The sequence below is a fragment of the Pinus tabuliformis genome, chromosome 4_1 (assembly GCF_031772625.1).
Source record: "Pinus tabuliformis cultivar Carrire ecotype Pingquan chromosome 4_1, CPIR1, whole genome shotgun sequence".
Classification (NCBI taxonomy): Eukaryota; Viridiplantae; Streptophyta; class Pinopsida; order Pinales; family Pinaceae; genus Pinus; species Pinus tabuliformis.
Genome location: NC_142303.1, coordinates 675,241,044 through 675,255,547, shown reverse-complemented (window position 1 = coordinate 675,255,547; position 14,504 = coordinate 675,241,044).

The window sequence follows — 14,504 nt, the reverse complement described above, 5'->3', positions numbered from 1 at the left end:
ATCTGTATCGCCTTAGTCCACCATTCCTGTGTGGGCAATTGATGTCTCAGAATTACCTCTAAAGTATCATCTGCCTCTGTGTATTTGTAGAAGTTTGGAGGCACTTCAAACAGATGTTTAATTTCATTCATTATAAAGAATAAGTTCTCTACCCTGTTGTAGAGACTTTGTCCTCTTGCTGGTCCTGTTTCTTCTGAGGTACTGGGCCTTTCAGTGATCTGATTAGTAGTGAATGTATTGACCCTCTTGGCATAATGCTCATGTGAAAGTAGTCTCCCTGCGCTGTCCAGTAAGCTAGGAAGACCTTTGCCCTGTAGTGCTGTGAACTTGTCCATGAACTTATTTACCTCTGTCTGCATGTCCTGGTTTCTTCTTTCCAGCATTTGTACCAGGCTTCTCAGTGTAAGGACCCTCTTTATCAGCTCGATGGTCTCAGTTCTTCTTATGATTCCCATTGTCACCAGCTGAGCACTTGTTCTGTTATTGAGCACATTAATCATTCTGTTGGCAACCTCAGGCATATTGCCTAGAGATGCCCTTGCTCTATGGATTTCCCTCTGTGCTTTCCCTATGAGCTCTATCTGCTCATGAATGGTTTCAATGTATTTCCATTGATCAGTGATTGATTGGCCAATGTTGGCCCATAAAACTGTCTTAAGCTCCGCTGTCACTTTGTCAAGTGTGAGCTCCTTCTCCAGCTCCTTTATCTTATCCTTAAGGGCCTTTATTTCCCTGCCCTTTTCTGCTACAGTCTGCTTGGATTTATCATATCTTTCATTGAGCTTGGCTAGACTCTCCCTGGCCTCATTTAGCTCTGCCATTTGGGCTTCCAGGGCATGGATTTCATTCTTGAGCTTCTGCATATCCAGGCTTGGAGCCTGCTCTGTTGTTGGTGCAGTTTCTGACGTAGATGGTGATGTCTGTTCAGTAGGAGGAGCTGTAGTCTGAGGAGGTTCCTCCAGGTTAATTATTTCTGGAGGAGGCTGAGATGTTTGTCCTCCTTCTTTTTGTTGTAATGCTACCAGCAGTGCAGCCTGTGCAGCCTCTGATTCTCCCAATTTTTCTTGTGTTTGGATCAGCTGTTTGTATAGGGACACCAACATAGCTGATGCATCTTGGTCATGTCTCAGCTGGGAAACTTCTCCAGTTTGTGGGTGAATGGTTGCTGGGACTTTCACCATTTTTCTTAATGTTTCCATATCTACATCTCTCAATTTCAACAATGCCTGCACAACCTTGATGTCCTTGGGACCATGCCCAAGTTCTATGATTATCTCCTCCAAGGCTTTGATTCTGTTGTCCTTTGCTTGAGAGGATGCTCTCTCCAACTCAAGTTGGGCAACTGTATTATTTAGGCTATTTTCTAGCCTGTAGTTCTCCAAGGTCTTATCTGCCAAGGAGGCATACACCATCTCACCCGTTTGCTTATGAAATTCGATTTTGTCCATTGGGTGGATTTCCTTGGCAAGGACCTCAAGGTTGGTCCTTATGTAATCTGCAGCTGACTACGGCTGCAACACGGCTGGCATAAAGTGGCTCATGATCATCTTGCCCTCCTGGACATCAAATGCAGACATTAGTCGTTGCTGGTTAGGGGGAGCCATTTTCAACAAATGATTATATAGTTGTACTCTTATGGGCTCATTCCTCTTCTTTATGTCAATGAACTGCTACTTGATGCCCATCTCAGCTCCTCTTTGCTGGCTTGAGGAGCTGACTTCTCCTCCCACTGTCCTCTCTTGTTCCTGCTGGAAGGAACTTGTAGATGCCTCCATACTAGGGGGGCCCATGCCCAAAGACTGCCCTATTGGCATTTCCTCCTCAGAAAGGGGATTCATTCTATGTCTTTTCTCCCCATGACTTGTTGATGTTGTGAGGGGAGTCTCTCTGTCCCTCTTTCTGCTTATGTCTTCTTTTTGTGGGGTTTGGAGGACTGAGGCCTCCACTGTTGTCTCCTGCCTAGGAGGCAGGGTGTCCTGAGCTTGTTGCCCGGTTGATTCTGGGACCTGTGATGTTTGCTCTTGCTGCGCTGGCTGTTCTTTTTCTTACTACCCCCCTTGTTGTTGTTGTACCTGTTGTTGTTGCTGCACTTCCTGCTACTGTACCTGTTCATGAGGTGGCTGCTCTGGCTCCATCTCTTTCTCTTTGCCTTTGCTAGAGATTTGATTAGTAGCTTTGGCTGATTGCTGATGTGCTGTGGAAGATGAGGCAGCTGCTCCCACTTGAGTGCCTTGAAGAGAAAATACATGTGCACAAAGCTCTAAGTCATCCATGTTTTGGATATTTTTAACTGCTCTTTGATTTAAATCTTCTTGTGTGGCAGCCTCCTCTAAGGTTCCTCTCCTCCACTTAATTTGATTTGCATACTTTTCTATGTGAGGCAACCTTACATGGTCATAACCAGACAGCCTATATTTGACCCTTATTAAAGTTATGAAGTGATTGGGGTCATAAGGTTTCCAAAGGAAATTGGTCTGTAGGCCAAGGGACTCTAGCATTCTGTCTGCTTCTTGCCAACCTTCCTCCCTTTTGTTGTAGATGAAGTGGCCTAATTGGTTCCTTACTTTGAGCTATGCCTTCTTGCCTTTCCCTGAAAAATGTAGTATATCAGCATTCCCAAACTGCCTGAAATATTCAAGGGAAAATAATCTCATGGGCACATATCTGGGCAATCTGTATGGGGGCAACTCACACCCATATATTCTGATGACTGTGTGGTGTTGGTAATAATACCAATCCCCAATGCTGTATGCCTTGGATAGCTGAAGAATCCTCTGCATCTCATCAGTTAGTCTAGGAGGAGGTGAGCTCATGAGCAGAGACATGGCTGGGTGGATGAAAAGGTCTATAAACTCACAATAAGTATATGGAGAACAAGATCTGCAGTGGAAGGCAGAGGACCAATAAACCACTGACCTTGGATTTCCTTGTGCATCCACTCTCTTCATAGCAAAATGAAATTTCTCATGTTGATAATACAAAGTTAAGTGGTAGATGTAGGAGGTGTATCTGAACACCCTTTCTCTTGATAAGTTCATCAATTTCTCATGTATTTTGTCAGATATGTAGGTGGCATAGTCATAGCAGATTGGAGACTTGCCAGGGGAAAACATGAGTATCATCACCAGCACAGTTTCGTCAACAAACTCAATTGAATTATAGCCCAGAATGGGATTGATCATATCTACAAGGTCCCTGCCCAATTGATTGAGGTAAACATGAGAAATGGGAGGGTACTTCACAGTGTCAGAGTCAATGTACAATTGATTTAGTTTGGTGACCTGAGCATCTGTCAATTTAGCTCCTTGCTTTATCAGATCAACCAGTGATAAAGGGACTAATTTCTTCTCAGTTTTGAAGTGCAGCATCTCTCTGATGGCTTCAGGGGTGACATAGAAAACAACTGAGCCTGAAGGGTCAATCACAGCCCTCTGAGTGGCGTCGTAGCATTCAGCACATAGGTGGATTAGGTCAGGAAACTGGTTGACCTGAGGGAGCTTGAAGAGAGGGAGGAAAGAATCCCAAATGCCCAACACATCTGTTCCAGCCTCATGTTTAATCTTCAAATCGTTTAACAATTGGATGTGGTACTTGCTGTGCATTATCATTTCTTCTGATATCTGATAATCCAGGTCTGCTAATGGTTGCCATTCCAATTCTCTCTGAGGGGCATTTAGTGGAGCAATATTCAAGGCTACAGGAGCTACTGGTGCATCCATGGTTACTTTAGGATTGTGTTGGTATGTGAACTGGTGTTAATGAACAGAGCCACACAGAGGAGTGTTTTTGTAATAGAGAGGTGAATTGCAAGGAACAGAGGGTAAATTGTAGCAACAACAATTTGAAATACTGCACAGAGGACTATTCAACCAATATCAGGACTGATTCAAGTGTCTCCACGGTGAATTTTTATAGTTTCGGGGTCTAAATCCACGAATGCGCGGACATACTACAGGTTTGGTGAAAATTTGGGATAAACATGGCTCTGCGGGTGAATTTCGACTCAACAGTTGAAAATGGAGGTTAGCCACAGGGAATTTGCCGGTGAATTAAGTGTTTTTTCACTCTTTTAAGCTTTGTTTGAGACAATTCTGGACACAACCGAGCACAGGGAGGTAAATTTGATAAATAACTGGTAAATTTGCTTGGAAATGGTGACAATGCAGGTGGATTTGGTGCGCCAACGGTCCTTGGGTCGATTTCTGCAGGTTGGCGACAGTTTGGACGTAAAATGCATGCAGGGGGAGTAATAGTCTCTTTTGCAAAAATAACGAAAACCACGGTTTTTTCGCCAAAATATATACTTTTGGGTCATTTGGCGCTTCTTTTGGATGACGTCAGCATGACGTCATCAAGTGGGGTGAAGGTCGGATGACGTCAGCATGACGTCATCGAGACACGTGGCGGCTTAAGAGTGGTCCACGGGGATGGTGAGGTGGCGGGCAGGTCAGAGCAGTGGCGGACGGGGGCGTTGATGCGGCGGTGACGCTGCAATGACGTGGTAATGACGTTGGCATAGCGGGTTAACGGAAACCGGAAACAGTAAGCGGTTTGATATCGCACCGCCTTATATACGGAAGTGAAATTGTCAGAGGGTGCTCCGATACGATATGGGGGTGACGCGTGGCAGAGGCCTGACATCACCCTCTGACAAATATCGGAAGCTATCTTACGGATGTCAGGGCCGCTCTGATATGCATGTGGGCCGTCGGATAAAAAAGGCCAGATCCGACGGTTGACGGATCATTAATGTGCCAGGTCAATACGAAAGGGGGCAGGAATAAAATAATATATTCTTTGGAAATTGCGCCCGGCGGGGACTTTAGAATTTTGGCGGATTTGTATTGCTTTTCAATGTATTTTATGAAAATGTGCTTTTGCGCCAAACTTTGGGTAAAATAGGAAAAAGTGTGTTTTTTCATGTAATTTTGCAAATGAGCGAGTTAGGGGTGAAAATGGGTTTATTTACAAGGTTCTTTAGCAAATGAAGGGGTTAATGGTTTAGATAACTTCTGAAGGGGGAAAAGGGGTAGGGTTTGGGTTCTTAAACTGACCAGATGTCAATTTAATCCCTGATTGTGAACATATGGCTATAATGCCAGGGGAAGGGATATTTATAGAATGCTTGGGGTTTATACACCATAGTGTTTATAATAATAGGGAAAGGGTAACATAGGGGATTTATATAATAAGAAGTTAGGGGTTAATATGAATGGAAGAGGTGAATGAGGAGTGATGCCACTAAGTTTATGTGAAAACAACTTAGCTTAGGGAGTAGATCAAAATAAAAAGAATTTTAGACAAGAAATGCAGCTTTTAAAGGAATAAGAACCAACATAAAACCTTAAATTCTTTCATGAACACAACTGATGAAGGGATGTTAGTAATGAATGTGAAAAGGGGAAAAGGGAGTTAGTCATGCTCCTTTGCTTTGCTGCAACATGATGGAGAAGAGGAGCTTCTCTATCCACTGATGTTTCTTTATGCTAGATCAGAAAATTCATTTGAAATGATTGACATTTTTGCAACCCCATCTACCGACCCATCTACTTGTCTAGCATTTTTTGTTTCTTCATGGAGGGTGCACTTAGACTTGCAGACCCTTATGTCCCTTTTCTTTTCTTTTGGCTTTTTCTTTTGACTTTCTATCTAAAGCTACCCTTATTGCTTCCAAGGTCCCAGATTAAGCAGTTGGAAACCTTACTTTCTCTACCTAGCTACTGGTCTGCCAAGATTACACAGTTTGGACAAACTTCTTTCTCTATTCTACAACAGAAAATTGAAACATGGCATGATCCAGATTAGGCTGTTGGACCATCCATCAAAATAGATTCAACATCAAGTTTTTTTACGCACCTTGTCTTCTCATGGAAATATGGGATCTTTGAATCACCAAAGCAGAGCATATTTGGAACTTTTATTTGCCAATCATGAAATATGAAACCTATTGGTATAGGTAGCTAACAGTGGCTCCACATGGGCATGGTTTTTCCATTTGAAAGACCAAGAACAACAGGTCAGAATGCCTTGGCCCTTGACTTTTTGTATCAAAACTTGGGGTATTGTTCTTTGAAATCTCAAAACTGTGCCCTTCCCATCTTGGTAGATCTATGAACTTATTTGCCTTTTGTTGATAACTAATAAAACTTGAGAAACTGCATTTGTACATGTTAAAAAAAAGTAAAATATACACCTGAATATGTACAGGGGAAACTTAGGCTGTATTTATGGATAGTAGTCAAAATAGTGCTTCAACATCCTGCCATTTACAGGACCTTCATCTAAATCAGTTTCATCAAGATTCCTAAGGAAGTAAGTATTATTTCCTTTCACTGCTTGAACAGCAAATGGTCCTCTCCAAAGGGAATCAAATTTTCCATGTTTTCCTTTATCTTCCCTTCTTGAATCCCACTTGAGGACTTTATCACCTATGTTGAAATCTTCAGCCTTAGTCCTTCTGTCAAAGGCTTTCTTTAACTTTTCTTGTAAAACTTGAACCCTGTGATAGACTTGGTCTCTAGTTTGCTGCAAACATATAATTTGATTTACCCTTCTTTGTAAATAATTTGGTTCTGCCTGGCTTTCTTGAAGAAGTTCCATGACAGGGATCCCTAGTGATGAAGGAAATTTGGCTTCTAATCCATAAAATAACTCATATGGGCTGATCCCAATTGATCTTTTGGTTGTTAGTCTATCTGCCCATAGGGCATTGACAAGCTTCTTATGCCAATTCTTTTTATTTTCTTCCAACACCTTCTTTATGATGTTAACAAGGCTTTTATTTGATGATTCAGCAAGGCCATTTCCTTGGGGATAGTATGCAGTGGAATGGACCAAGGTAATGTGAAATTTGTGGCAGAAATTCACCATCTTCTTAGATCTAAAGGCAGCAGCATTGTCTGTTATTATTTTGTCAAGACAGCCAAATCTAGAAAGAATATTGGTCTCAAGGAACTGAATGATTATGGAATCATTTTCTTGTCTGCATGGAACAGCTTCAATCCATTTAGTAAAGTAGTCTGTAGCTGTTAGAATCCATCTGTGTTGGCCTGAAGATGAGGGATGAATTTCTCCAATGAAATCCAAGCCCCATTGTTGAAAAGGTCCCTCTGTTGCAATAGGCCTCAAAGGAAGTGGTAGTAACTTTCTCTTCCTCTCAAACACTTGACATTTATGACATGAGGTGGTAAATTTCTTGACATCAGAGAAAACAGTGTGCCAATAGTAACTAGCCCTCAGTATCTTATCCACAGTGGTCTTCCAATACAAGTGTCCACCACAGTCACCTGCATGAAATTCTTTGGTGACATTGTTAGTCTCATTCTCAATCAGGCAGTTTAACAATATACCCTCATGGTTTTTCCAAAACAAATTGCCATCCATAACACAAAATCTTGAAGCTTTCATTTTTAGGAACCTACATTTAGTTCTGGACAATCCTGGGGGAGCACACAGGTTTTGTAACACATAACAGATATCAGAATACCAAGGGGATTGTTCAAAGGCTACATTGATCTTTGGAGTCGCCAGCTCTGGTTCATTGTCCAGCTGGTTTATGTCGAAGGCTTGGAAGTTTGCTTCTGTCATTAGTTCGGCCAAACCTTGCCCTTTTATTAGTTTCGTAGGTTTTATTTCAATATCAAATTCCAAAATGTTGGCAATCCATTTTCCTCTTCTGCCCTCTAAGTTTTCTTGAGTGAGTGTGTCTTTCACAATGGGACTTGGCACATAAGCTATAACATGGGAATAAAGGATATAAATCCTGAAGTCTTTAATGGCTTTGACCAAAGCATAAGCTTGTTTCTCCATGATCTGATATTTCAGAGGTGCATCTCGAAGAGTTCTACTAAAGAAAGCAATGGGTTTCTCATTTCCTTGGTCATCTTTCTGTAATAAAACAACAGCAATAGTATGCTGGGAGGCAAAAGAGAAAATGATAAATTCTCTATCAAATTGGGGATTTGTTAAGACTGGGGTTTGGGTAAGGGCCAATTTTATACCTTCAAAGGCTTTATTTGCTTCTACGGTCCATTTCACTTTTGAATCCTTTTTTAGCATGTTGTTCAATAATCTGATCAGTTCTGCTAATTTTGGGATAAACCTTCTTAAGAAATTGATCTTCCCTAAGAAAGCTTGCAATTCTTTGATGTTTCTTGGGTGGGGCATTTGTAAGATAGCTTGTATCCTGTCTGGGTCAATTCTTATGCCATCCTTTGAAATGATATGCCCTAACAGCTTACCTTCTTCCAAACCGAATAGAGACTTCTTGGGATTCAAGGAAATTCCATATTTCCTACATGTTAAGAAGATCTGCCTTATATGCTTCAAGTGTTCTTGGTCAGATTTTGAGAAAGGTGTAAGGTCATCCAAATAAATGACAAGAAAGTCATGAATCTATTTGGCAAAAGAAATATCCATTGCCCTTTGAAAAGTTGCCTCTGCATTTTTCAATCCGAAAGGCATTTTTACATATTTGAAAGTTCCCCATGGGGTTGTGAATGCCGTTTTGTCCTGATCATCAGGGTGCACTAGGATTTGATTAAAGCCTGAGAATCCATCCAGTAATGAGATCCTTGAGGCCCCTACCACTCTTTGGAGAATGTGATCCATCTTAGGTAAGGGATAGTTGTCTTTTAGGGACACTTGGTTTAGATTTCTAAGATCAACACAAAGTCTTATCTCACCAGTTTTCTTTCTTGTAGGTACCAAATTAGAAATCCAATCAGAAAACCTGATGGGTGCTATGATGCCAGCTTTAAACATTTTTTGCAGTTCTTTTTCGATTGAAGGGAGAAGCATGGGATTGATCCTTCTCAATTTCTGCTTGAATGGCTTTTGATTAGGCTTGAGAGGGATGGTATGCTGGATAACAGAGGTGTCATAGGATTTTAAATCCTCATAACCCCATGCAAAGACATCTTGAAACTCTTTGAAGAGGTCAATGTATTTAGGTTTTTGATCAGGAGGCAAGGACGCAGACAGTTTTATTATTTTGGGCTTCTCAATAGTTCCAATGTTGCATTCCTCAATAGCAGCATTAAGGGGCTGCATTTTTGGTTTTCTAGGGATATCATTTGAGTCAAAGATGTCCTCTAATGGAGTTAGGCCTGTTGGAAGAAAATTATCTTTCAGCTCTATGATCTCAGCCTCTGTAGCAGCTATTTCTTCATAACTAGTTTGTTGAATTTCTTGTATGTTGTTTTTGATAAAAATTGTTGAATGTAGGATTTGGTGAGCTGTCTTGGGTGATATTGCCTTGTTATTCTGTTCACTCTGTATTTATGATTGACTTGCTCCTTCAGTGTCAACATTTAATCCTACAAATTCTTGTTGCAAGGTCAAGAAATTATTTATTTGTGTATCATCTTCAAATACTTGCAAATCTTTAACATTGTTTGGGACAGAAGGTCTGTGTTTTACCTCAGCTGTAAAGCAATGGTTAGGTTCAAAGGGTAGTTTACAGTTGCTTGCAAATGTGGCCAAACTATGGGCATGCAGGTTATGGGTTCTAGGAATTTTGGTAATTTGAAATTCAGTGAAGGACTTTAGTAGTTCAGCAGCAACAGATCTATAAGATCTCAGTCTTTTATCATTGGTGACAAAATTACCCTTTACTTTTTGGACAACTAGGTCTGAATCTCCTAGTATTGAAACCTTTGTGGCTTGTAAGAATTTTACTAGTTTGAGGCCTAGTAAAAGAGATTCATATTCTGCCATGTTATTAGTGCATCTGAAATTTAGCCTATAGGCTCGACCTTCTGCATGATTGTTCTGCTTGTTATGTATCCAAACTCCAGCTCCTGCCCCTAATTTGTTGACTGACCCATCAAATTCAAGAAACCATAGGATCTCTTTTTCTAGGGGAGACTTAATAACTTCTCTGTGATCTGGGATTGTGAGTTGCAGTTCTGGTTTTTCATTTAGTTTGTTTTTTAGGACAGTCTCATCACTTGATTGGATCAACTTTATTTCTAGAGCAGCAGCTTGTTCATTAATGTTCTGATCTTGTTTGAGTGTCTTGGTTTCATCATTATTTATAAGGCCTGAATTATCATTGAAGAGAATGTATGAATCTATATCAGAATGGACAGCATATATGGGAAATTTTTGAGGTTTTTCTTCACTGCTGACCATGTATTTCATAAGTGACTCTCTATATAACCTCTTGGGTTGACCAAAGTCTGAGATGGCTGCATACGACATGTCTAATTGTAGGGAACCTTGGAGTTTAGCCCCCCATGATCTTGATAACAGCATCCCATATTTGGGTGGGATATCAGCAACTACAACGTCCATTAGAATTGTTTTATTTGGGTACTGAACTAGGGACACACAAAGATCTTTTATCAGACCTAAACACTTAATTTGGCTGGAGTCAAATGAGAATAGGTCCTTATATGGTCTTGTAATGTCTAGATTCAATATTTCCATGACTGATTTAGGCATCAAGTTGTGAGAGGCACCTGAGTCAAACATTGCATTGTGTAGTATCTTATCATGAACATGCAGGCTGACATAGAAAGGTAAGATCCCTGTAACTGCTGTCTTTCCATCGACCTTTGGACCAAATAGAAATTCTGGGGTGTCATCCAACACATTGACATTATCTTTATTATGAGTAATTTGAAGGGACTTCTTGATTTGTTGTCTATAAATGTCATGCTTGGCTAGTTCTGAAAGAGGAATAGCTACCTTCAATTTGCCAATTTCAGCTTCAAAGGGTCTTTCAGATAGGGTCTTGGTATTTTGGTTAACAGCCCTTTCCTTTTCAATGGAATCCTTGATGCCCTCCTCTTGATTCTCTTTTTGATCTTGAGGCTTATCCCTCTTACTTGTCTTTTGAGAAATGTTGCTTGGGTTGTGTTGGAAGGGTGTTGTATCTACTGGTTGCTGTTTTGAGGGGGATGTTTGAGTTACTTCTTCAACTATTACCTCATCTGTGATTGGACCAGTTTTGTCACTTGGTTCTGTGACAATAGCTTCCTTAGGCTGCTGGCTATCCTTTGTTTTTTCAGGCTGTGTTACATTTATAGTTCTGCTTCTTAGCTTGTATTGCTTATGAACTTCATAAACAACTGTGTCATATCCTTGTTTAAAGTCAAATGACTCACCTGACCTGGTTTGGAATTGCTGAATGTCATCATCCTTATGATCTTCTTGACTCAGAAAAACTTGCTGCTCATCATTCAGGCCCATCAGGTTAATGTGGGTGTCATCTGTTTGCTCATTTGAAGTGGATGCCTCAGTATAGTTTTCCTGGAAAGGAGGCCTTATGTCTGGATCAGAACCGGTTTTGCCAATGTTTGGGCTTTGATTTCTCCTAAAATTTGGATTCCTGATAGGGTTATTTTGTGGTGCTTCCCATGATGACTTTCTCTCAACTGATTCTACTCTATCCCCCAATCTCTTCATACCAGTGAGTATTGCATCTAGTTTTTGATCAAAGGCTGAGGGTTCTTCTTTGAAGGTGGTTCTCTTTTCCAATCTTGCCTTGTTTCTTTTGGCAATCAGGTTAGCCTCTACTGTGACAACAACCTTTTGGGCATCTTCAAGGGTTTCAGGAGCTCTTTCCTTCAACTGATATGCCATATCAGGGTCAAAACCATCAGGAAATTTGTACAAGGCTAAATCAGGAGGAGGTCTTAAATTATGTGGTATTGCGTTATATACGTTGTTTAATCTTGCACAATACTCCAAAACGGTCTCTTGAGGACCTCGTTTGATTGTATCATATTCACCAAGTATGTGCAAGGGGTCTTTCTTTTTCTCCCATCTGTTAGTAAAGGCTTGATAAAGCTCATCAGGAGTTGTGATGGTATTTACAGCCAGTGATCTAAACCAAGTTCTTACATCCCATGTCAGGCTCTGAACAAAGATTCTCATTCTCACATTGTCATCATCTATTTCATAGTTGTCAAAATGGTCTTGCATCCTTCTGGCATGCTGAATTGCTGTGAAAGGGCCAGTGGAGTCAAAATATGAGATCTTGGATTGGTAGTCCTGAGGTAGAGCTGGAGCATTGGCAGGTAACTGCAGGGGTGCATATCTATTAGCCATATTTGCAGGATTTATAGGGTTGACAGGGATAACATGAATGACTGGTACAACAGGGGTGGTGGGAACGGTGGAAACTAGGGTGTTGGTCAAGGAAATATGTGCAGTGGATGGAGGTGTGAAAGGAGGGCTTTGAGATGTGGATGGTGAACTGGGGGAATCAAGGGTAGACCGAAATAGAACCTTGATTGGAGTTGGAACAGGGTTTGGATAAGTTGTCTCAGGACTTGAATCAGCAAGAGTTTCCTGTCCTTGCTGCTTCCTAACGATTTTAGGGATTAACAGTTGGTGGATTGGGATCAGGATTTGACCTTGTATATCGCGGATTCTTCTTGGGAGCCAGCTTCTAAACTGTTTTTGAGTATGTTTTTGGAATATTTGTGTCTACAAGGGCCAGACAAGATTTTGGAGTGACTGTGTATGTCTTAAAGCCAGCATGAAATTTGACTGAAGCAGCTTAAAGAAATATACAGAAATTAGAAAATCCTAAGGGACTCCCCAGTGGAGTCGCCAATTATGTTAACACCCAGGTTGTTCCCTTTGACTCCCAAGGGAATACGGCCGGGGTAACCACTAACCAGTCTTTGGATTACAGCTTCTAGCCATACTGTAATCACAGAGGGCTCTCTCTTTAAGGTTTGTCTCTGTTTTGTTAAAATTTTAGGCTAGTTATGAGTTCAGGGTTTGGTTTATGTTTTGGTTGAGGGATATCTTTCTGTACCTAAGGTGGAAATCTTCAGATAGTTCTAATCCATTGGGCTATGGAGTCTGTGGCTACATGTTGAAATATTGAGTTGAGTTGCTGAAACTACAAGGCCTTTTAAATACTTCATGAAACAAAATTCAAAGTGTGATTATGAGCTGTGATCAACCAGTGAAAAGAAATTAAGAATTCTCCACTAAGCTGGGGTGTAAGAATGAGATATATTGCACAGGAGCATACTTGAATTCCTGAAACAACAATCACTGTGAAAGATATAGTTTGGGGGTGCAGCAGTTAAGAATTACACCTTATGACTATAACTGAAGAAAAACATTTGTAATAGCATAGATTGAGTTCAGGGTAATCTGTGATTAAATCCTAGAACTATTCTTTTTCCTTGCCATTAACTGTGAAACACAGAACATGAATGAGCTATGAAAAGATGACAAAAACACATAACAAAGAGTTTTAAGAAAACTTATTGAACCATGAAATACGCAGGAATCCTGTAACATTCAGCAAAACACCACAATGCCTCAGGTAACGCAGAGCTTTGGAAATTCCATCAGCTTTGTATTAATTCTCTGAAAATTTACAGCATAAGAACTCTAGAAGAGAAATCAACAACAACCCCTGCAAACTTATGCGAGGGGGGAATATATACAAGCGGTCATACAAAATATCTGAGGCGTTGAGTCATCTGAGAAATAAATGTGTTCACCAACTTGTACAGAACAACAGATAAGAAGTTATTACAGCTTTGAATACAACATAAATGCTCTTTAATGCTGTCAGAATTTTTTTATTTTTTTTGGAGGCCATTGAGTCGGTTGAACGCTATGTTGTAAATGATGAATGACGTGTCTTTGTAGCTCTGTCCTCCTGTAGCTTTTCGGCCCTGTCACCTGTGACTGTCACTGCTGCTTTGGTGGCCGAATAGTTTTGCTGAGTTGGCTCAGCCCATTCTTCTCCATGCATGCTGATTTTATCAAAATTTTCTTGTGCCTGATAACTTATATTTTTTGATGAAAAACTTAGTGAATGGCTTCTTGTCTATAATATCATCTGTATCGCCTTAGTCCACCGTTCCTGTGTGGGCAATTGATGTCTCAGAATTGCCTCTAAAGTATCATCTGCCTCTGTGTATTTGTAGAAGCTTGGAGGCACTTCAAACAGATGTTTAATTTCATTCATTATAAAGAATAAGTTCTCTACCCTGTTGTAGAGACTTTGTTCTGTTGCTGGTCCTGTTTCTTCTGAGGTACTGGGCCTTTCAGTGATCTGATTAGTAGCGAATGTATTGACCCTCTTGGCATAATGCTCATGTGAAAGTAGTCTCCCTACGCTGTTCAGTAAGCTAGGAAGACCTTTGCCCTGTAGTGCTGTGAACTTTTCCATGAACTTATTTACCTCTGTCTGCATGTCCTGGTTTCTTCTTACAGCGTTTGTACCAGGCTTCTCAATGTAAGGACCCTCTTTATCAGTTGGATGGTCTTAGTTCTGCTTGTGATTCCCATTGTCGCCAACTGAGCACTTGTTCTGTTATTGAGCACATTCATCATTCTGTTGGCAACCTCAGGCATATTGCCTAGAGATGCCCTTGCTCTCTGGATTTCCCTCTATGCTTTCCATATGAGCTCTATCTTCTCATGAATGGTTTCAATGTATTGCCATTGATCAGTGATTGATTGGCCAATGTTGGCCCATAAAACTATATTAAGCTCAGTTGTCACTTTGTCAAGTGTGA